This window comes from Oryctolagus cuniculus (genome assembly GCF_964237555.1).
Source record: "Oryctolagus cuniculus chromosome 17 unlocalized genomic scaffold, mOryCun1.1 SUPER_17_unloc_3, whole genome shotgun sequence".
In the NCBI taxonomy this organism is placed as follows: Eukaryota; Metazoa; Chordata; class Mammalia; order Lagomorpha; family Leporidae; genus Oryctolagus; species Oryctolagus cuniculus.
The window spans coordinates 947,102-969,143 of NW_027208204.1; the positions used below are offsets into that span (position 1 = coordinate 947,102).

The 22,042-nt window shown below is 39.3% G+C and overlaps 1 long non-coding RNA gene across 1 annotated transcript in view; it reads left to right on the forward strand.

The window, feature by feature from the left end:
- Positions 1-1,431: 1,431 nt before the first annotated feature.
- Positions 1,432-22,042, forward strand: part of LOC138847919 (uncharacterized) — a 35,351-nt gene continuing 14,740 nt past the window's right edge. Inside the window, exon 1 of the long non-coding RNA XR_011385794.1 lies at positions 1,432-1,895. This is a non-coding gene — a long non-coding RNA (uncharacterized lncRNA). The remainder of the gene's footprint in view (positions 1,896-22,042) is intronic.

Here is a 22,042-nt window from a genome sequence, read left to right on the forward strand (position 1 = left end):
GAATATGGGCCAGCATTGTGGCACAGCACATTAAGCTTCTGCCTGTCATGCTTATATCTTGTTTGAACACCAACTTGAGTCCTGGCTGCTCCACTTCCAGTCCAGTCCCCTGATAATGTGCCTAAGAAATGAGAAAAATATGTATTATGTGTTTGGGCCTCAGTCACCTACATGGAAGACCCAGATGAAAGATCTGGCTTAGGTCTGACTTAGCTCCTCACTATTGTGGCCACTTTAGGGTGAGCCAGCAGATGGTAGGTCTTGTTCTTTTTTTATTTTATTTATTTATTTTTTAATTTTTTGACAGGCAGAGTTAGACAGAGAGAGAGACAGAGAGAAAGGTCTTCCATCCATTGGTTTACCCCCCAAATGGCTGCTACAGCTGGTGCACTGCACCAATCTGAAGCCAGGAGGCAGGTACTTCCTCCTGGTTTCCCATGAGGGTGCAGGGCCCAAGCACTTAGGCCATCCTCCACTGCCTTCCCGGGCCACAGCAGAGAGCTGGACTGGAAGAGGAGCAACCAGGACAGAACCGGCGCCCCAAATGGGAATAGAACCCGGGGTGCCAGCACTGCAGGTGGAGGATTAGCCTAGTGAGCTGTGGCACTGGCCTGTAGGTCTTGCTCTTTGTGTCCCTCTCTGTAACTCTGCCTTTTAAATAAGTCTTTTAGAAGAAATCAGGCAAATAAACAAATGTATATTTCCTTTGATCTGTCCACACACATATTTACCAAGATATCTGTGAACTCTAAAATCAAATACAAGTGATAAAGGAGATTATCAGAAAGATCAATATTAAATATATATTACTACATACTAGGAAGAAACAAATAGGAAATATTTAGGGGCAATAGGCAGATGATAAAAAAATGGCAAGAGTAATGGTAAACTGATTACATTAGGTGATAGCTGTTAACATTTTTAAAATCAATATTTAAAAAAACACAAATGACTCAACCGAAAAATGCATCACATATCTGGTGAAAATGTAAGGCTCTGAAGGCAATAAACAGCCATTGAGTCATAACTGTCCTGAAGCAGGTTACTGGCACTGTGCAGGTAGGATCTTGTCAGGAGCAGGAACCAGGGAGGCAGGAGAGAGCCCAGCAGGGGGCAGCACCAGGGGTGAACAGCCCTCCTGCCCCAGGGATGGTGGCACCTGGAGAAATCAGTTTTGGTACAGCACCCAGGACTGGCCTCTTATAGTTTCCTATCTGACAAGACATGAAAAGATGTGTCAGCGCTGTGGAGGAAGTTCTCACAGCTATCTAAACTGTCCAATCAGGAGCGGCTGCGTTAGTGCCTCATAATCACAGGGAATTGTGACGTCACAATTGTCTTCCAGTTCTGCGGCGAGAGAGGTCCAAAGAGGACCTGGTGCAGGTGAGTGTAGGGCGGGCTGCAGGGATGGGGAGGTGGTGTTGGCGGTGAAACAGGCTGGCAGGAAGCGGGCCTCCCAGAGGTCTCTGGAATCTGCGGCCCCATCTCGCTGCCGGCCAGCACGTCCTTGGGCTCCCTCTGGTCCGCAGTCTGGGGGCTGGACTGGCACCCGGGACTCCAGGAGCCCTGTCCCTTCCAGGCAGGGACTCGGCCTGGGAGCCCAGGAGCCTTCTCTGGGCAGCTGTGTGGCGGCAGCCTCGCGTCTTCCTCCATTGTGCACCCGGGAACCGGTAGTCGCTGGGGACAATGCTGGCTGTGCAAATGGCATTCGTGCAGATGAGGCGCTGTCGTTTGTGGGGTCCTCGGTGCCTCCTTTCTCCCCAGGGTAACCTGACTCCCCGTTTTCCGAATACGTCGGAAGCAGGGTCTCAATCATGGACCCTGACCTCTCAGCACAGCTCTTTCTGGGGGTTCTGAGCTCATTTTCTGATGCCAACAGCAGTGTCGTGGACTAGGTAAGTTAAAAACTAAACAGTTTTATTTGGCTCAGGGATTCTGTCCAAGTTTTGGGGGGACAGGAGGACACTGTAATTTGGTAGTTGGTCGACAGGCTGTCATTTGTCTTTGAATTTTAAAAGTAGAAATTTTAGCTAGTCACATTTATGAGGATTTTAAATATTATTTCTGTTATAGGATAACCTTCCCAATCATGTAGATACAAGCCTAGACTCCTAAGCTATTTTTAATTCATATTTTAATATAGGATAATATTTCATGAATATTGGAGATTAGTTAACAAAATTTTTATATCTTCAAGGTCTGCAACCTTATGCTTTGATATGTGAGGGGACATTTAAAAGTTTATGGAAAATTCACATTATCTGCTATCTAACCTTTTTGTGCCCCCTGTGGGATAATTGCTGAGGCAATAAACAGTCCCACATAGAACATGCCGAGAAACTGATAAATTATTTTTCAAGTGGCTGCTGTAGTTTACTGGAAGTGTATGAGGATCCCATGACCTCCATGACTCTGTTAGTGTTTATCTATGGTTGAATTGGTCATTTCAGTGAATGTGAAGTGTTATTTTCCTGAGGTTTACATTTGCATTTCCACAGTGACTGTTATTAATCATATCCTTTTTGAAATATCAAAATGTCTTTCTGAAATCACTGCTTCATTTTTAAAATTGTGTGCTTGTTCTTATCTTTTGTATTTTTTGGTACAAAATCCAAGACTTTTCTCTTAAATTTCTTAGTGGTATTTTCACTTTGATTCTACCTTGAATGTTAATTTATTTTCATCATGTTCGTTGCTACTATACAGAAATATAATTGATACTTATATCTTTAGTTTATATTCTGCAAAATTACAGATTTTACATTGAGTTCTTAATGGATTCCTCAGATTTCTTTTACTTACAGGGTTATGTCTTGGGCATTACAAGTCATAAACATGACTTTTTTGTTTGCATTGCTCTTTTGTTTGCAATCTGGAGATTTTTCTCTTTTATGTGATTTCTTTAGCAGAATCTTCCACTACACTCTCAATTACAAATGATGACAGTATCTGCCTTGTTCACATTGCATAGGAGTTTACTGTAGATTTTCCATTGGTGCCCTTCCTGTGGTGGAAATTCTCTTCAACTAATTTCATTTAGGGTTTAATCATGAGCTGAATTTAGTCAATTTTGTCTTATCAATGACATTATAAAATCTTGATATTTTGTTATCATAGCTTATTTTATTAAATATTGATAATTAATTTTTTTTAACTTGAGAGGCAGAAAGAGAGAGTGAGATCCTATCTTCTGGTTTACTGACCAGATATCAGCCATGACCAGGTCTGGCCTGGAACTGGAACCAGAGACAAAAGCCAAAAACACAGTCCTGGCTTCCATTGTGGGTGGTAGGGACCACAATTACTTGTCCAATCACCACTGTCTCCCATATTCTTCATTGACAGGGTGCTAGAGTCACAAACCAGAACTGAGGATTGAACTCAAACACTAATATGGACTGCGGGCAGCTTTAATGAGCATGTTAACTGAGAGGCCAAATGCCCACCCTTAGCCTCTCCATGCCATTCCTTTGTTCTGTGTCTCTGTTTTTATGTTAATACTGCACATTTTGATTACTTTTCCTTTTGAATTAAGGAAATCTGAGTCCTCTAATTTTGAACTTATTTTCAACTATATTTTGGGTATTTGGATCTTTTGACATTCCATATGAGTTTTCTGTATAGTTGTTAATATTTTCTGTTCAAACAAACTATAGGGGTGTTAAAAAGAAACATTTGAAACTATAGATCACTTAGGAACATGTTGATTTCTTATACACATTTTGTAACCCATGAACACAGGTAATATTCCCATTTATTTGTGTGAGCATTAATTCCCTTCAGTAATCCTTTATAGTTTCAGTGTTTAAATATTTTATTTCCTTGGTTAAGTTTAGTGCTAAACACTGTATTCCTTTTGTGCTATTGAAAATCCAATTGATCTGTTTATTTATTTTTCATTTTAAAATATTTTATTTAAATAGGGTGAACAAATTTCATGATTTTCATATATATATATATAGGTTTAGGAGCATAGTGATACATCCCACCCTAATCTCTCTCCTACCCATGCTTCCAACCTCTTTCTCCCCTTCCTTTCTTATTTTTCTTTTAAATTTTACTATGATATGCTTTCAGTTTATGTTTTAATCCCAAGCTTAACCCTGTACCTTAGAATTCAGTAAATAGTAAATAGAAAAAAAATCACTGTTCCTTGAGTATAGACAAGGCTGTAAACATTATTCAAATCTTAAAATGTCACAGTCACTCATATGCATCTCTTTTTTTGTAATCTATATATTAGTAAACATAAATCAGGAAAAATATATGGTACTTGTCCTTTGGGGACTGGCTTATTTCACTAAACATAATGGTTTGCAGTCCCATCCATTTTAGTGCAAAAGACAGGATTTTTATCTTTTTTTAAGGCTGAATAGTATGCCATAGTGTATATATGGCACATTTTGTTTATCTAGTCATCAATTGACTGACACCTGGGTTGATAGCATATCTTTGTTTGAGTTGTTCAAGATTACTTTACCTATTCAGGGACTCTTTTGTTTCCACAGCATTTTAGCATTGATTGTTCTAGATCTGGCATTTTGATTGGGATTGCAGTGAATCTCTAAATTGCTTTGGGTAGAATTGACATTTTGATGATATTAATTCTTTCAATCCATGAACATGCAAGAGTCTTCCATTTTTTGTGTCTTCTTCTGTTTCTCTCTTTAATGTTTTATAATTTTCATTGTACAAATCTTTCACATCTTGGTTAAATTTATTTCAAAGTATTTATTTTTTGTAACTATTGTGAATGGTACTGTTCTTACAAGCTCTTTTTTCAGACATGCACTATATATACAAAGGCTATTGTTTTTATGTGTTTATTTTATATTTTGCAACTGTATCAGACTCTTTTATGAGTTATAGTCGTCTCTTGGTGGGACTCTTGGTTTCACTATATATAGGATTGTGTCATTTGCAAACAGGGATACTTGGACTTTCTCCTTTCCTGTTGATATTACTTTGGTTTATTTTCCTTGTCAAAATGGCTCTGAATAAAATTTTCAGAACAGTATTGACTATCAATGGTGAGAATGGACATCCTTGCCTGGTTCTTGGTCTTAGAAGAAATGCTTCCTCATTCAGTATGAGGCTGCCTGTGAGTCTGTCATATATTGCCTTGAATATGTTAAGGCATGAAGGTTTTTTCATGAGAGGATGTTGTATTTTATCAAGTTATTCTTCTGCATCTTTTGAGATAATCTTATGTTTTACTTTTATTTGTTAATGTGATCTGTCATATTTATTATGTTCTGTATGTTGATAAATCCCACTTCATATGTGTTGTTGGTTAGCTAGTATTTTGTTGATGATTTTTGTATCAATGATCATCTGGAATATTGGTCTATAGTTCTTTTTCTCTTTTGTATCTTTTTTTTTAAATTTGGAATTTAGTTAATACTGGCCTCACAGAAACAGTTTTGGAGTGTTCCCTCCCTTTCAATGTTTTGAATAGTTTGGTAATTGGAACTAGTTCCTCTTTAAAAGTTTGGTAGAATTCAGCAGTGAAACCATCCCGTTCTGTGCTTTTATTTGTTAGGAGAGTCTTTATCATTGATTCAATCTCCATCTTGATTATTCCTCTGCTTAGGTTTCCCATGGCTTCAGGAATCAATTTTGGGCGATTGCATGTGACCTTTATTACTTACTCAATCTCCATCTTGCTTATTGGTCTCTTTAGGTTCTTATGCCCTCATGAATCAATTATGCAAATTAATATTCCAGTTAGAGTAATATTCTCAGACCAAAAAATGCTGATGAAGATGTGGAAAAAAAGGGGAAGGGGTCCTTATAAATTATTAGAATGAAATCGAATATTACCATTTTAGAGAACTATCCCTCATCTAATCATAAGTGTGAATGAAATTAAATGAACACATGCAAGAGAGCTCCTGTGTCCAACACTATTCTAAATGGCAAGGTATGAAATCAACATAGGTGTCTATTGACACATGAATAGATGAAGAAAATGCAATATATAAAATTAAAAAAATTGTCTATAAAAAGAATGAGTTTCTAACATTAGCCACGAAATGGATTTAACTGGAGGTTATTATGTTAGATGAAATCAGCCAGACATAGAAAGTTGAATGTTACATTTTATCCCTGTCTTGTGGAAGTTTATCAAATGTAGACCTGAGGTTGGAATAATGATTAGTAAAGACTAAGGATTTTGGGGGCAGGATAGAGAAAGGTTGGATAAAGAGTACCAAAACAGAATAAATAAATTTTAATGTTCCACAGCACAAAGAGGTGCCTGCAGCTCATAATAATGTATTTTGTGTTTACTTCTTTGAAAACAAATATATTAGGATCACAAAATGGATTCATGGCAGTGATCATAACATGGGGAAAGTGGCATATTCTCATATACATGGTATAATTCAGAAAAGCAGTATTTATAACTGTATACAAATATATATCCATGTAATTATTATACTCTGTTCATATAATCTTCCACAAATAACAGAAGATATGTGATATAGTTGCTTCTGGGTCTGTCTTTTCACTTAGCATGAGTGTGTCCCTTTTGTGGCAAATGTCAAGAATTCATTCATTTTTTGAGGCTGGGTCATATTATGCCATGTATATATAATATTTGCTTTATCTGACTTTCAGTTTATGGAGATCTTGACTGATTCCATATCCTTTCTGTTGTGGATTTGGCTGCAATAAACATGGGAATGGGAATAACCCTTTGATATCCTGATTTCATTATATTTAATTTTAAATATGCTGATTTCAATAGAATTTTGTTATATTTCCCTGATTCAGATAATTGGATCATAAAAGAAATGCACCTTGAGATTATTGAGGTTTTCCACAATAGTTATGATAATTTGCATTCCCACCATGTTGTAATAGGGTACCCTTTTCTCTACAGCCTTTTCAGCATTTTTTACATTTTGATTTTGGCATCATAGCCATTCTGGCTTGGGTGAGATGAAATCTCATTGTGGTTTTTATTTTCATTTCCCTAATGGCTAGTGATACTAAGCATTTTTATGTTTCTGTTGGTAATCTGTGTTTCTCCCTTTGAAAAATATCCATTGTTATCCTTTGTCCATTTCTTTACGAGATTATATTGTTATTGATTTTGTGGGCTCTTTATATATTCTGGATATTAATATTTTATCAGATACATAATTTGCAAGTATTTTCTTCTATTCTGTCAATTTTCCTTTTGCTTTGTTTCCTTTGCTGTGCAGAAACACAATATGATTGATATAATCCCATTTCTCTATTTTTTGCTGTATTGCTTGCGCTTCTGGGGTGTTATACAAAAATTTTTTTTGCCTAGAGTAATCCTCTACAGCATTTCCTCTATGCTTTCTTCCAGTAGTGTGATAGTTTCAGATGTTAAGGTTATATCCTGCATTCATTTTGAGTCAACTTTTTATATAAAGTAGAGGTCTTGTTTCAATCTTCTGCATGCAGAAATCCAATTTTCCCAGTAACTTTTCAAGGAAATTTTTAGCATGTTTGTCAAAGATTAATTGATTATAAATGAGACGACTGTCCAGCGCCGTGGCTCACTAGGCTAATCCTCTGCCTGCGGCGCCGGCACACCACGTTCTAGGCCCAATCGGGGTGCGGATTCTGTCCTGGTTGCCCCGCTTCCAGTCCAGCTCTCTGCTGTGGCCCGGGAGTGCAGTGGAGGATGGCCCAAGTCCTTGGGCCCTACACCCACATGGGAGACCAGGAGAAGCACCTGTCTCCTGCCTTCGGATCAGTGCTGTGCGCCAGCTGCAGCAGCCATTGGGGGTGAACCAATGGCAAAGGAAAACCTTTCTCTCTGTCTCTCTCTCTCTCTGTCCACTCTGCCTGTCAAAATAAATAAATAAATAAATGAGAAGAGTTATTTCTGGTGTTTCTGTTCAGCATTGAGTTAAATGTTTATGCAAGTGCCATATTGTTTTGATTATAATAGCCCTGTGTCTTGAAATCTTGTATTGTGGTACTTCTAGCTTTGTTTTTATTGTTTATGATTTCCTTGGCCATTTGATGTCTTTATATCTCCATATTGAATTTAGGATTTTTTTCTGTGAGGAATGCCCTTAAAATAATTTTGATAGGGATTACAATTAATCCATAAGTTTGGGGGTTGGTATGAACACTTAGAATAATATTAATTTCTCCAATAGTTGAACCATGGAAAATTGTTTTCATTTTTTGTATCTTCTGTTTATTTCATTAATATTTTATGATTTTCATTGTAGAGATCATTCATATATTCTGTTAAAATTATCCCATTATTTAATGTTTGGTAGCTTTTCTGAATGGCATGGTTCTCTAAGTACTTTCTCAGCCAGATAATTGTTGGTATGTATCAATGATATCAATTTTTGTGTGTTGATTTTGTATCCTAAAATTGCTGAATAAGTTTGTAAATTCTAATAGTCTGTTATGAGTGACTTTTTGTTTCCCAGTATAAAGAATCATATCATCTGCAGTAATATTTTTATTTCCAGCTTTCCAATTTGTATCATTTTAGTTTCTTTTCCTTGCCTTATTTCCTTCAAGAACTATATTGACTAACAGAGGTGTCAGTGGAGATCCTCGTCTGGTTCCAGATCTTAGTCAAAATAGTAGCAGTGTTTCCCCATTCTGCATGATGTTAGCAGTGGGCTTGTCATACTTCCTTTATTGTACTGAGGTATGTTCCTTCTGTACCCATTTCTTACTATTCTATAGTGAAATAGTATTGTATTTTATCAAATGCTTTCTCTTTATCCATTGAGACAATAATTTGGATTTATTCTTTATTTTGTCAATGTTATGCATCACATTAGTCATCAGTGTATGCTGAAACATTCCTGAATCACTTTCAGGTACTACATATAAAAAGTAAAATCACTATTTCATCTCAATTTAAATCCGACTTAAGACATTAGAAATATGAAAATATATATTATGTAGCTGTCTATTAAATATTATGTAATTTCTTATTATAAAATATACTCAATTTGAAATATGAATTTCTATTATCAGCCTTTTCTTTCTTCTATGTCATTTTTACTTAAGTTTTGACAAATTCAATGCCTTTCTTTTTAGTTTTTTTTTCTTTTTTTTTAACTTTTATTTAATGAATATAAATTTCCAAAGTACGACTTATGGATTACAATGGCTTCCCCCCCATACCGTCCCTCCCACCCACAACCCTCCCCTTTCCCACTCCCTCTCCCCTTCCATTCACATCAAGATTAATTTTCGATTCTCTTAATATACAGATCAGCTTAGTATACATTAAGTAAGGATTTTAACAGTTTGCTCCCACACAGAAACATAAAGTGAAAAATAATAGATGATTTTTTTAAATGATGATGAAATCAGAGCAGACCTATTGTCATGTTTAATCCCAGTGAGAGTCAAATTGGGAGATGATAATTTCTTTTTTTTTTTTTACAGAGGATCAGTTTAGAATGCATTAAGTAAGATTTCAACAGTTTGCACCCATAGAAACACAAAGTCAAATATATTGTTTGAGTACTTGTTATAGCATTAAATCTCAATGCACAGCACATTAAGGACAGAGATCCTACATGAGGAGTAAGTGCACAGTGACTCCTGTTGTTGACTTTACCAATTGACACTCCTGTCTATGGCATCAGTAATCTCCCTATGCTCCAGTCATGAGTTTCCAAGGCTATGGAAGCCCTCTGAGTTCTCCGACTCTTATCTTGTTTAGACAAGGTCATAGTCAAAGTGGAGGTTCTCTCCTCCCTTCAGAGAAAGGTACCTCCTTCTTTGAAGACCTGTTATTTCCACTGGGATCTCACTCACAGAGATCTTTTGCCAGAGTGTCATGGCTTTCCATGCCTGAAATACTCTCATGGGCTTTTCAGCCAGATCCGAATGCCTTTAGGGCTGATTCTGAGGCCAGAGTGCTATTTAGGACATCTGAAATTCTATGGGTCTGCTGAGTATCTCACTTCCCATGTTGGATCACTCTCCCCTTTATTTATTCTATCGGTTAGTGTTAGCACGTACTAGACTTGTTTATGTGCTCCCTTTGACTCTTAGTCCTTTCATTATGATCAATTGTGAACTGAAAGTGATCACTTGGAATAGTGAGATGGCATTGGTACATGCCACCTTGATGGGATTGAATTGGAGTCCCCTGGTATGTTTCTAACTCTACCATTTGGGGCAAGTCAGCTTGAGCATGTCCCAAATTATACATCTCTTCCCTCTCTTATTCCCACTCTTATGTTTAACAGGGATCACATTTCAGTTAATTTTCAACACTTAAGAATAACTGTGTATTAATTACAGAATTAAACCAGTCATATTAAGTAGAACAGACAAAAAAACTACTAAGAGGGATAATGTATTAAGTTGTTCATTAACAGTCAGGGCTATGCTGATCAAGTCACCGTTTCCCTTTGTGTCCACTTCACTTCAACAGGTTTCCTTTTTGGTGTTCAGTCAGTTGTCACCAATCAGGGAGAACATATGGTATTTGTCCCTTTGGGACTGGCTTATTTCACTCAGCATGATGTGTTCCAGATTCCTCCATTTTGTTGCAAATGACTGGATTTTGTTGTTTCTTACTGCGGTATAGTATTCTAAAGAGTACATATCCCATAATTTCTTTATCCAGTCTACCGTTGATGGGCATTTAGGTTGCTTCCAGGTCTTAGCTATTGTGAATTGAGCTGCAATAAACATTTGGGTGCAGACCGCTTTTTTGTTTGCCAATTTAAATTCCTTTGGGTAAATTCCAAGGAGTGGGATGGCTGGGTCGAGGTAGGGTTATCTTCAGGTGTCTGAGGAATCTCCAGACTGACTTCCATAGTGGCTTGACCAGTTTGCATTCCCACCAACAGTGGGTTAGTGTCCCTTTTTCCCCACATCCTCGCCAGCATCTGTTGTTGGTAGATTTCTGCATGTGAGTCATTCTAACCGGGGTGAGGTGAAACCTCATTGTGGTTTTGATTTGCATTTCCCTGATTGCTAATGACCTTGAACATTTTTTCATGTGCCTGTTGGCCATTTGGATTTCCTCTTTTGAAAAATGTCTATTGAGGTCCTTGACCCATCTCTTAATTGGGTTGTTGGTTTTGTTTTTGTGGGGTTTCTTGATCTCTTTGTAGATTCTGGTTATCAACCCTTTATCTGTTGCATAGTTTGCAAATATTTTTTCCCATTCTGTCGGTTGTCTCTTCACTCTCCTGACTGTTTCTTTTGCAGTACAGAAACTTCTCAATTTGATGCAATCCCAATAGTTGATTTTGGCTTTGACTGCCTGTGACTCCTGGGTCTTTTCCAGAAATTCTTTGCCTGTGCCAATATCTTGAAGGGTTTCTCCAATGTTCTCTAGTAACTTGATGGTGTCAGGTCGTAGATTTAGGTCTTTAATCCATGTTGAGTGGATTTTTGTGTAAGGCGTAAGGTAGGGGTCTTGCTTCATGATTCTGCACATGGAAATCCAATTTTCACAGCACCATTTATTGAATAGACTGTCCTTGCTCCAGGAATTAGTTTTAGATCCTTGATCAACTATAAGTTGGCTGTAGATGTTTGGGTTGATTTCTGGTGTTTCAATTCTGTTCCATTGGTCTATCCATCTGTTTCTGTACCAGTACCATGCTGTTTTGATTACAAATGCCCTGTACTTTGTCCTGAAATCTGGTATTGTGATGCCACCGGCTTTGTTTTTGTTGTACAAGATTGCTTTAGCTATTCGAGGTCTCTTGTGCCTCCATATAAATTTCAGCACCAGTTTTTCCAGATCTGAGAAGAAGGTCTTCAGTATCTTGATTGGTATTGCATTGAATCTATAAATTGCTTTTGGGAGAATGGACATTTTGATGATATTGATTCTTCCAATCCATGAGCATGGAAGATTTTTCCATTTCTTGGTATCCTCTTCTATTTCTTTCTTTAAGGTTTTGTAATTTTCATCGTAGAGATCTTTGACGTCCTTGGTTAAGTTTATTCCAAGGTATTTGATTGTTTTGGTAGCTATTGTGAATGGGATTGATCTTAGAAGTTCTTCCTCAGCCATGGCATTGTCTGTGTATACAAAGGCTGTTGATTTTTGTGCATTGATTTTATACCCTGCTACTTTGCCAAACTCTTCTATGAGTTCCAATAGTCTCTTGGTAGAGTTCTTTGGGTCCCCTAAATAAAGAATCATGTCATCTGCAAAGAGGGATAGTTTGAGTTCTTCCTTCCCAATTTGTATCCCTTTAATTTCTTTTTCTTGCCTAATAGCTCTGGCTGGAACTTCCAGAACTATATTGAATAGCAGTGGTGAAGTGGGCATCCCTGTCTGGTACCAGATCTCAGTGGAAATGCTTCCAACTTTTCCCCATTCAATAGGATGTTGGTTGTGGGTTTTTCATAGATTGCTTTGATTGTATTGAGGAATGTTCCTTCCAAACCCAGTTTGCTTAGAGTTTTCATCATGAACGGGTGTTGTATTTTATCAAATGCTTTCTCGGCATCTATTGAGATAATCATATGGTTTTTCTTCTGCAGTCTGTTAATGTGGTGTATCACATTGATTGTCTTGCGCACATTAAACCATCCCTGCATACCAGGGATAAATCCCACTTGGTCTGGGTGGATGATCTTTCTGATGTGTTGTTGCATTCTATTGGCGAGAATTTTATTGAGGATTTTTGCATCTATGTTCATCAGGGATATTGGTCTGTAATTCTCTTTCAGTGCTGCATCTTTCTCTGGCTTAGGAATTAAGGTGATGCTGGCTTCATAGAAAGAATTTGGGAGGACTCCCTCTTCTTCGATTGTTCTGAATAGTTTGAGAAGAATTGGAGTTAGTTCTTCTTTAAACGTCTGGTAGAATTCAGCAGTGAATCCATCTGGTCCTGGGCTTTTCTTTGTTGGGAGGGCCTTTATTACTGTTTCAATTTCTGTCTCAGTTATGGGTCTGTTTAGGTTTTCTATGTCTTCCTGGTTCAATTTAGGTAGGTTGCATGTGTCCAGGAATCTATCCATTTCTGATAGGTTTCCCTGTTTGCTGGCATACAAGTCCTTGTAGTAATTTCTGATGATTCTTTTTATTTCTGTGGTGTCTGTTGTTATGTTTCGTTTTTCATCTCTGATTTTATTGATTTGGGTCTTTTCTCTTCTTTTTTTAGTTAGTTGGGCCATTGGGATGTAAATTTTGTTTATTTTTTCAAAAAACCAGCTCCTCGTTTGGCTGATTTTTTGTAATGTTTTTCTTGATTCAATCCTGTTGATTTCTTCTCTGATTTTAATTATTTCTCTTCTCCTACTAGATTTGGGTCTGGTTCACTGCAGTTTTTCTAGATCCTTGAGATGCGTTGAAAGCTCATCTATTTGGTGCCTTTCCAATTTCTTGATGTAGGCACCTATTGATATAAACTTTCCTCTTAACACTACTTTTGCTGCGTCCCATAAGTTTTGGTATCTTGTGCTGTTATCCTCATTTACTTCCTGAAAATTTTTGATTTCTCTTTTGATTTCTTCTATGACCCATTGTTCATTCAGGAGCATGTTGTTCAATCTCCATGTGTTTGCGTATGCTCTAGGGATTCCTGAGTTGCTAATTTCCAACTTCATTCCTTTATGGTCTGAGAAGCTGCATGGTATGATTCTAATTCTTTAGAATTTGCTGAGACTTGCTTTATGGCCTAGTATGTGGTCAATCCTAGAGAAGGTTCCATGTACTGCTGAGAAGAATGTAAAATCTTTAGCTGTAGGATTGAAAGTTCTGTATATATCTGTTAGATCCATTTGGGCTATAATGTTGTTTAAATCTACTGTATCCTTGTTGATCTGTCTATTTCTGAGAGTGGAGTATTGAAGTCCCCCAGTACTATTGTATTGGGGTCTAAGTCTCCCTTTAAGTCCGTTAACAAATCTTTTAGATAAACCGGTGCCCTGTAGTTAGGTGCATATACATTGATAATTGTTATATCATCTTGTTGTATTGATCCCTTAATCATGATATAGTGTCCCTCTTTGTCTCTCTTAACAGTTTTTGTGGTAAAGTTTATGTTGTCCGATATTAAGATGGCTACGCCCGCTCTTTTTTCATTTCTGTTGGCATGGTATATCTTTTTCCAGCCTTTCACTTTCAGTCTGTATGGATCTTTATTGGAAAGATGTGTTTCTTGTAAGCAGCAAATAGATGGGTTTTGTTCCTTAACCCAATCAGCCAATCGGTGTCTTTTAACTGGACAGTTCAGGCCATTCATGTTCAATGTGACTAATGATAAGTGGTAACTTTGCCCTGCCATTTGCCAAAGATAAGTTCTAATACATGCTTTGAATTCCCTGTGATCTTTTGCTGTGAGGTTTCCTTCCTTTACCTTCTTTCATATTGATGACCGTGTTTCTGTGTTTCTGTGTGCAACACATCTTTAAGCATCTTTTGCAGGGCTGGACGAGTGGCAACAAATTCTTTGAATTTCTGTTTGCTATGAAACGTCTTTATTTCACCTTCATTCACAAATGAGAGCTTTGCAGGATATAATATTCTGGGCTGGCAGTTGTTCTCTCTTAGTACCTGGGCTATATCTCGCCATTCCCTCCTAGCTTTTAGAGTTTCTGATGAGAAGTCAGCTGTGAGTCTGATTGGAGATCCTCTGAGAGTAATCTGACGTTTCTCTCTTGCACATTTTAGGATCTTTTCTTTCTGTTTCACTGTGGAGAGTTTAATTACAACGTGTCGTGGTGAGGATCTCTTTTGGTCGTGTTTATTAGGGGTTCTGTGAGCTTCCAGTACTAGGATTTCTCTGTCCTTCTCCAAACCTGGGAAATTTTCTGCTAATATCTCAGTAAAAAGGCCTTCTAATCCTTTCTCCCTCTCCATGCCTTCAGGAACTCCTAGAACCCGAATGTTGGTTTTTTTAATAGTATCCTGAAGATTCCCGACCATATGTTTTAGATTTCTAATTTCCTCTTCTTTTCTTTGGTCTGACTGTATCCTTTCCTGTTCTCTGTCTTCTAAGTCCGATATTCTCTCTTCTGCTTCACCCATTCTGTTTGTAAGGCTCTCTATTGTGTTTTTCATTTGATCTATTGAATTCTTCACTTCAGTCACTATCACAGTTTCCTGTTGTACTAGTTGTTTTGTTTCATTTTGATTCCTCCTTACTATTTCATTTTCACAAGAGAGATTTTCTATCTTATCCATTAAGGATTTCTGTAGTTCAAGAATTTGTTTTTGAGAACTTCTTAATGTTCTTATCAATTTTTTGAGATCTGCTTCTTGCATTTCTTCTATGTCATCATCTTCATAATCTTGAATTGGGGTGTCTTTTTCATTTGAGGGTGTCATGGTGACTTCCTGGTTTTTATTACCTCAGTTTTTGCGTTTGTTATTTGGCATATTGGAGATATTTGGTTTCTTCACTGTGGTGCTTTTTCTTGTTATACTATGACTCTAGATTAAGTGGACTGTCTGTTTTTGATGGAGCCTTAGGGCTTGAGATGGGTGTGGCCTGAGAGCTCTGTTTGGTGTGCCAAAGGTGACACTCCCAGGTTAGGCGTGGTAAACCTCTCTCTCTCTCTCTTTCTTATTTTTTTTTTGATTCAAAAGGGAAGTAATTCTGCACAGCTGAACGAAGTTGGAGGTAGTTAGCAGGCAAATGATATACCCACAGGAGCCAGAGATCGGAAGCTCTTTCCCAAGGACCACACAGGGAATCTGTTCGGCCCTCAGAGTGGGCTCAAATTCTCCTTCAGTCTCCCACTGGGTTGCCAAAGTTACGGAATTGTAGCGTCTCTGGAGAGTGCTCACATGAATTCTGTGAGTTCTCTCCCCCACCGTCTCTTTTTTCACAGTCTCAGTTCAGTAGCACCACAAATTTACTAGGTCCTAATCTCCTGTTAATTCGCCCTGCCCAGAGTCAGGTTTTTCTGCTAGGCTCAGGGCCGGTGCAGACCTGAGGTCTCTTTGCTTATGACGTATGTCCAAGATGGCGCCTGCTCTTTGTCTTGCTTGCCCTTGAGAGGTGAGCGGAGAGAGAGAAACCCGTGTCCATACCAGTCACCTTTTTTTTTTTTCTCTCTCTCTCTTCCAGTTAGCCTGGTGAACTTTCCCCCCGCCCCGGGGTTCGTTCCCTCTAGTCTCCTCTCTCCGCTTGTCTTCCGGTGTCTCGGGCTATTGAGGTTTGGCTCACCTCGTGTTCCAGCGCTGGTGTGTTGAGTCTGCCGCTGGTGTCCCGAACTGTGGGCTCCCACGCTCTCCACGCAGGTCCACTGTGAATCACGCGTTCCGGAAGAGTTTCTTCTGCTGTTTCCTCCCCTACTCTTCCTTGAACCTGCAGTATCTCCACTTTTATTAAACTATCTCTCCCCGGACTATCAGTGTGCTCCCTTCCTATTCCGCCATCTTGCCTCCCACATCTTTTTAGTTTTTATGATAACATATCTTAAATTTACATTACAGTAAATTGGCTTAATACTACGCTAGATGGGGAGTTTAACAAGCAAAAGGACCCCAGTTTAGTCAGAATATATACAGAGGCTATAAACCTGTATGCATTTTTGCCAGCTAGTCCTTCATAATTTCTTTCATTGAAACAGAACCCATGATAATGTAATAACTAAATATTTCCTGTGTGGTTACAAAATAACAATTAAGTTAATTTAGCTTCTAAGCCATTTCCTCTGAGTTTATGCTCAGGAATATATTTATACCAATTGCAATGCGAATAATTATACATTATGTTTTTGTATTAGTTACCACAGATCAGGGAAAACATGGTATTTCTCTTTTTATGAATGGCTTATTCCACTAAATATAATGGTTTCCAGTTACATCCATTGTTTGTGAAAGACAGGATTTCACTCTTCTTCACAGCTGAGTAATATCACATAGTGTATATATAACATATATTCTTTATCCAGTCATTCATTGATAGACATCTAGGTCGATTCCAAATCTTAGCTATATGAATTGAGTTGCAGTAAACATGGGGGTCCAGAAAGCAATTTAACATGCTGATTTAATTTCATTTGGGAAAATTCCTAGAAATGGAATGGCTGGATCATATAGTAGATCTATTTTCAGCTTTTTGATGTATCTCCATACTGTCTTCCACAATGGCTATACTAATTTACATTCCCACCAACAGTGTATTAGGGAACCAATTTCCCCCATCCTCAGTGTGAGAGCCATTCTAACTGGGTTGAGTTGAAACCTTAGTGTGGATTTGATTTGCATTTCCCTGATCACTGGTGATCCTGAACCTTTTTTCATGTATCTATTAGCCATTTGAGTTTCCTCTTAAAAAATGCCTGTTAAAGTCCTTTACTCATTTCTTAACTGAATTATTTTGTTGTTGAATTTCTTGAGCTCTTTATAGGTTCCAGATCTTCATGCTTTATCAGTTGTATAGTTTGCAAGCATTGTCTCCCATTCTGTCAGTTGTCTCTTCACTTTGTTAAGTGTTTCCTCTGCTGTGTAGATGCTTATTAAATTGATGAAATTCCATTAGTCTATTTCTGCTTCTATTTCCTGTGCTTCTATGGTCTTTTCCAATAAATTTTTGGATATGCCAGTGTCTTGCAGAATTTCCTGAATGTTATTCTCTAGTAATTTGATGGCCTCAAGTCATAGATTTAGATCTTCAATGCATTTTGAGTTGACTTTTGTTTAAATTTTAAGGTTGGATCTTGTTTCATACTTCCGCGAATTGGAGATCCAATTTTCCCAGCACTATTTGTTGAAGAGACAGTTCTTTCTTCAGGAATTGATTTTAGATCCTTTGACAAAGACTAGTTGGTTGTAGATGTGTGGATTGACTTTTGGGGATTCTATTCTATTCTGTTGGTCTACATGTCTATTTTTGTGCCAGTACCATGATATTTTTATTATAACTGTAGTATGTCTTGAAGTCTGGCATTGTTATGCCTCTGAGTTTGTTTGTGTTGTTTAAAATTTCTTTAGCTATTTGGTGGTCTTGTGCTTACATATGAGTTTTAGCATATTATTTTTCTAGATCTGAGAAGAATCTCTGGTATTTTGATTGGGATCACATTGAATCTGTAAATTGCTTTCAGTAGTATTTACATTTTGATGACATAAATTTTTGAATCCATGAAGATGGAAGGTTTTTCCAATTTTATGTGTCTTTCTTTAATGTTTCATAATTTTTCTCATATAGGTATTTTTCTTCCTTGTTTAACTTTATTCTAGTGTGTTTAAGTTTTATGTAGCTAATGTGAATGGAGCTGATCTTACAGGTTCTTTCTCAGCAATGTTTTTGTCTCTATATTCAAAAGCTCTTGATTTTTCTGTGTTAATTTTATATCCTTCAAATTCACCAAACTCTGTTATGATTACTTGTTCTTGCTTAATGTCGATGTCTAACACTTCCAGAATTATATTGAATAGCGTTGGTGAAAGTGGGCATCTTGTCTGGTGCTAAATCTTAATGGAAATGTTTCCAGCTTCTCCCCATTCAGTATGAGGATGGCTGTGAATTTGTCATATATTGCCTTGATTGTGTAGAGTAGTGTTCCCTCTATACCCAATTTGCTTAAGGTTTTCATCATGAAAGTAGTATTTTACCAAATGCTTTTTCTAAATCTGTTGAGTTGGTCACATGGTTTTTATTCTTTAATTCATTAATGTGATGTATCACAACTATGGATTTGCAAATTTGAACCATCCCTGCATAAAAGATAAATCTCATTTGGTCTGAGTGAAGGATCTTTCTTATGTGTTGTTGTATTCAATTAGCTAGTATTGGAAATGCATGTTGTGAAAAATCTATGCATGTGTTTCAGAAGATTTCAGCCCAAAATATCCTTATGTCTTTTTTTAAAAAAATAAGATTTATTTGTTGGAAGGATAGAGTGATAAGGAAGAGGAGAGACAGAGACCTTTTATCACTGGTTTACTCCCCAAATGTCCAAAACTGCCAGGACTGTGGCAGGTTGAAGCCAGGACCCAGGAGCTCCCTCCAAGTCTCCTGGGTGAGTGACCTCAGTACGTGGGCATTACTTGTTGTCTCCCAGATGTATTAGCCAGATGCTGGACTGGGTGAGTGGAGAGGCCAGGCCTTGAACCAGGCACTCTAATGAGGGATATGGCAGTCAAATTCACTGCACCACAACACCCACCCCGAAACTCCTCATCTGTTAATTCCAATTTCCCGTGAATATTGACATGTGTGTACACATACACACACACATGCAAGCATTCCTACAAGATGGCAGCAATGTTAAGGAATTGCATAGTTAATACTCGTTTAAACGTGTGTGTATACCTTTTTATGTCCTCTCCTTAGTTTTTGTCTTATTGCACAAATCCACTCATTGCTCTGGGTTGGCTGACCTCGGGTTCTGTCGGCTTTACTGTGTGAGAGGTACTTCTAGTACGCCTGCACACTTGTGTCCTGTTTCTGCAGCATGTGTAAAACTAGGAGGCCTTTAGCTGTCTTTTGTCACCTTAAAGATGACCCAATGTCCTCAGACATACTTTGTCCATTGAAAACCTAGATTTCAGTCTCCCTGAGGGCTGTCAGTGTTCCTGGGGGCTTTTGGTGTCCCTGGGGTTGTCAGTGTTCCTGGGGGCTTTTGGTGTCCCTGGGGGCTGTCAGTGTCCCTGGGGTTGTCAGTGTTCCTGGGGGCTGTCAGAGTTCCTGGGGGCTGTCAGTGTCCCTGGGGACTGTCAGCGTTCCTGGGGGATGTCAGAGTTCTTGGGGACTGCCACTGTTCCTGGGGTTATCAGTGTTCCTAGGGACTGTCAATATTCCTGGGGGCTGTCAGTCTTGCTGGGCTGTCAGTGTTTCTAGGAGCTGTTAGTGTTCTTGGGGATGTGTTCCTGGAGACTGTAGGTGTTCCTGGGGGCTGTCAGTCTCCCTGGGGACTGTCAGTGTTCCTGGGGGCTCTCAGAGCTCCTGGGGGCTGTCAGTCTCCCTGGGGGCTGTCAGTGAGTATTCCAGAGGGCTGTCAGTCTCCCTGGGGGATGTTAGTCTCCCTGGGGGCTGTCAGTCTCCCTGGGGGCTGTCAGTGAGTGTTCCAGGGGGCTGTCAGTCTCCCTGGGGGCTGTCAGTGAGTGTTCCAGGGGGCTGTCAGTCTCCCTGGGGGATGTTAGTTTCCCTGGGGGCTGTCAGAATTCCTGGGGACTGTCAGTCTTTCTGGGGCTGTCAGTGTTCCTGGGGGCTATCAGAGTTCCTAGGGGCTGTCAGTGTTCCTGGGGGCCGCTGGTCTCCCTGGGGCTGGTTTAAAAGTCTCACAGTTTCTCACTTCCACACTTTGCAACCTGAAGTATTCCCCTGCAGGTTTGACCTCAGTGGCTAAAGCATCATGTGCCAAATGCTGTGTGCATATCCATGTGCATCATCCTCTGTGTGGCTTAGAGTGCCATGTGCATATCCATGTGTGCCACCCTCTGTGTGGCTTACACAGTGCCTTGTGAACTTGGGGATTCATATTTCTCATCAATTCTGAACATTTCTGGCTGAAACTTCTTCACGTATCAATTCTTTTCTTTCTGTTCTCTGAATGGGTCTACAGATAGATGTGATTTTCCTCCTCCTTCAGATATTTCTCTTTTTTTAAAGATTTTATTTATTTATTTATTTGAGAGGTAGAATTACAGACAGTGAGAGGGAGAGACAGAGAGAAAGGTCTTCCTTCCATTGGTTCACTCCCCAAGTGGCTGCAATGGCCCAAGCTGCGCCGATCCAAAGCCATAAGCCAGGAGTTTCTTTCGGGTCTCCCACGTGGGCCATCTTCCACTGCTTTCCCAGGCCACAGCAGAGAGATGGACTGGAAGAGGAGCAACTGGGACTAGAACCAGTGCCCATATGGGATGCTGGTGCCGCAAGCAGAGGATTAACCTAGTGTGCCATGGGACCGGCCCCGCAATATTTCTTGTGCTCTCTTCTCTACTTTTTGTCTTTCTTTCCATTCTCTATATTGAATATTTTCTAACGGTCTATGATTCTGTTCATTAGTTCCTTCTCTGCTATGTTTTTTCTATTAGCAAACCCTGTCTCTCAAGTTCTTAATTTCAGCTATTCCATTTTTACAAGGCTGTAATTTGTAATTCTTTTTTTTAAATATTGTAATTCTGTTGTGAATTTTTCTGCCTCATCACCTATCTTCCATGTTTTTGTTATTTCAAACCTGCATCTGACACCTCCAGCACATGGGCACCTGTCCGTCAGATTCTCCAGCACATGGGCACCTGCCCGTCAGATCCTCCAGCACATGGGCACCTGTCCATCTGATCCTCCAGCATGTGGGCACCTGTCCATCTGATCCTCCAGCACGTGGGCACCTGTCCGTCAGATTCTCCAGCACATGGGCACCTGCCCGTCAGATCCTCCAGCACATGGGCACCTGTCCATCTGATCCTATTGCCTGTTTCTTCTCTTGTGTGCATTTCATCAGACACCTGCTGGTCTGAGCATCGGGTCTCAGTCACACAAGTGAACACTTCAGGGGATTTGTAAACATCTCAGTTTCCCCAGATGTCTCTCTCCATCCTCCCGAATGCAGCTCAATGCCATCAGGCTAAGACCTCATGCAAGGCTGGGGTTTGAACCTTTTATGGCCAGGCGACTTCTGTTGGGTCTCTAGTGTTAGGAGACAGCTTTCACATCTACAGCCCAGGCATCACTCAGGCCCTCCTTCTTGACCCATATGGCCATCACTGTGTGACCACACGGCCAGGCTCACGTGGGGAGGTGTGCAGTGTCAGCCTCCTCTGTGTCCTTCCTCTCTTCCTCTGTGTGTGTGTGTGTCCTTCCTCTCTCTCCCCCCACCTTTGCATCCTTCCTCTCTGGGGTCTGAGCCCCTGCAAGCTGCCCACTTTCCCATCTCTCCACTTTTTTGCTTCCTCCCCAGGTTGACGTTTTCTTCATGGCAGGGCCAGTTTTCTGCTGCAGCCTTGTCAGAACCATGAGAGAAACCCTTCATTCCCAGGGTTCATGTACTCCTGATATCCGGAACATGAAAATGTTAGGATTGATTGAGAGGCTGTTAAAGTGTAGGTGTTCAATGACCCCAGTGAGAATAACTCTGATGAAAGTTGTTACTGAGATGCGTGCTTCTGCTAACGATGATGATATTGTATAAT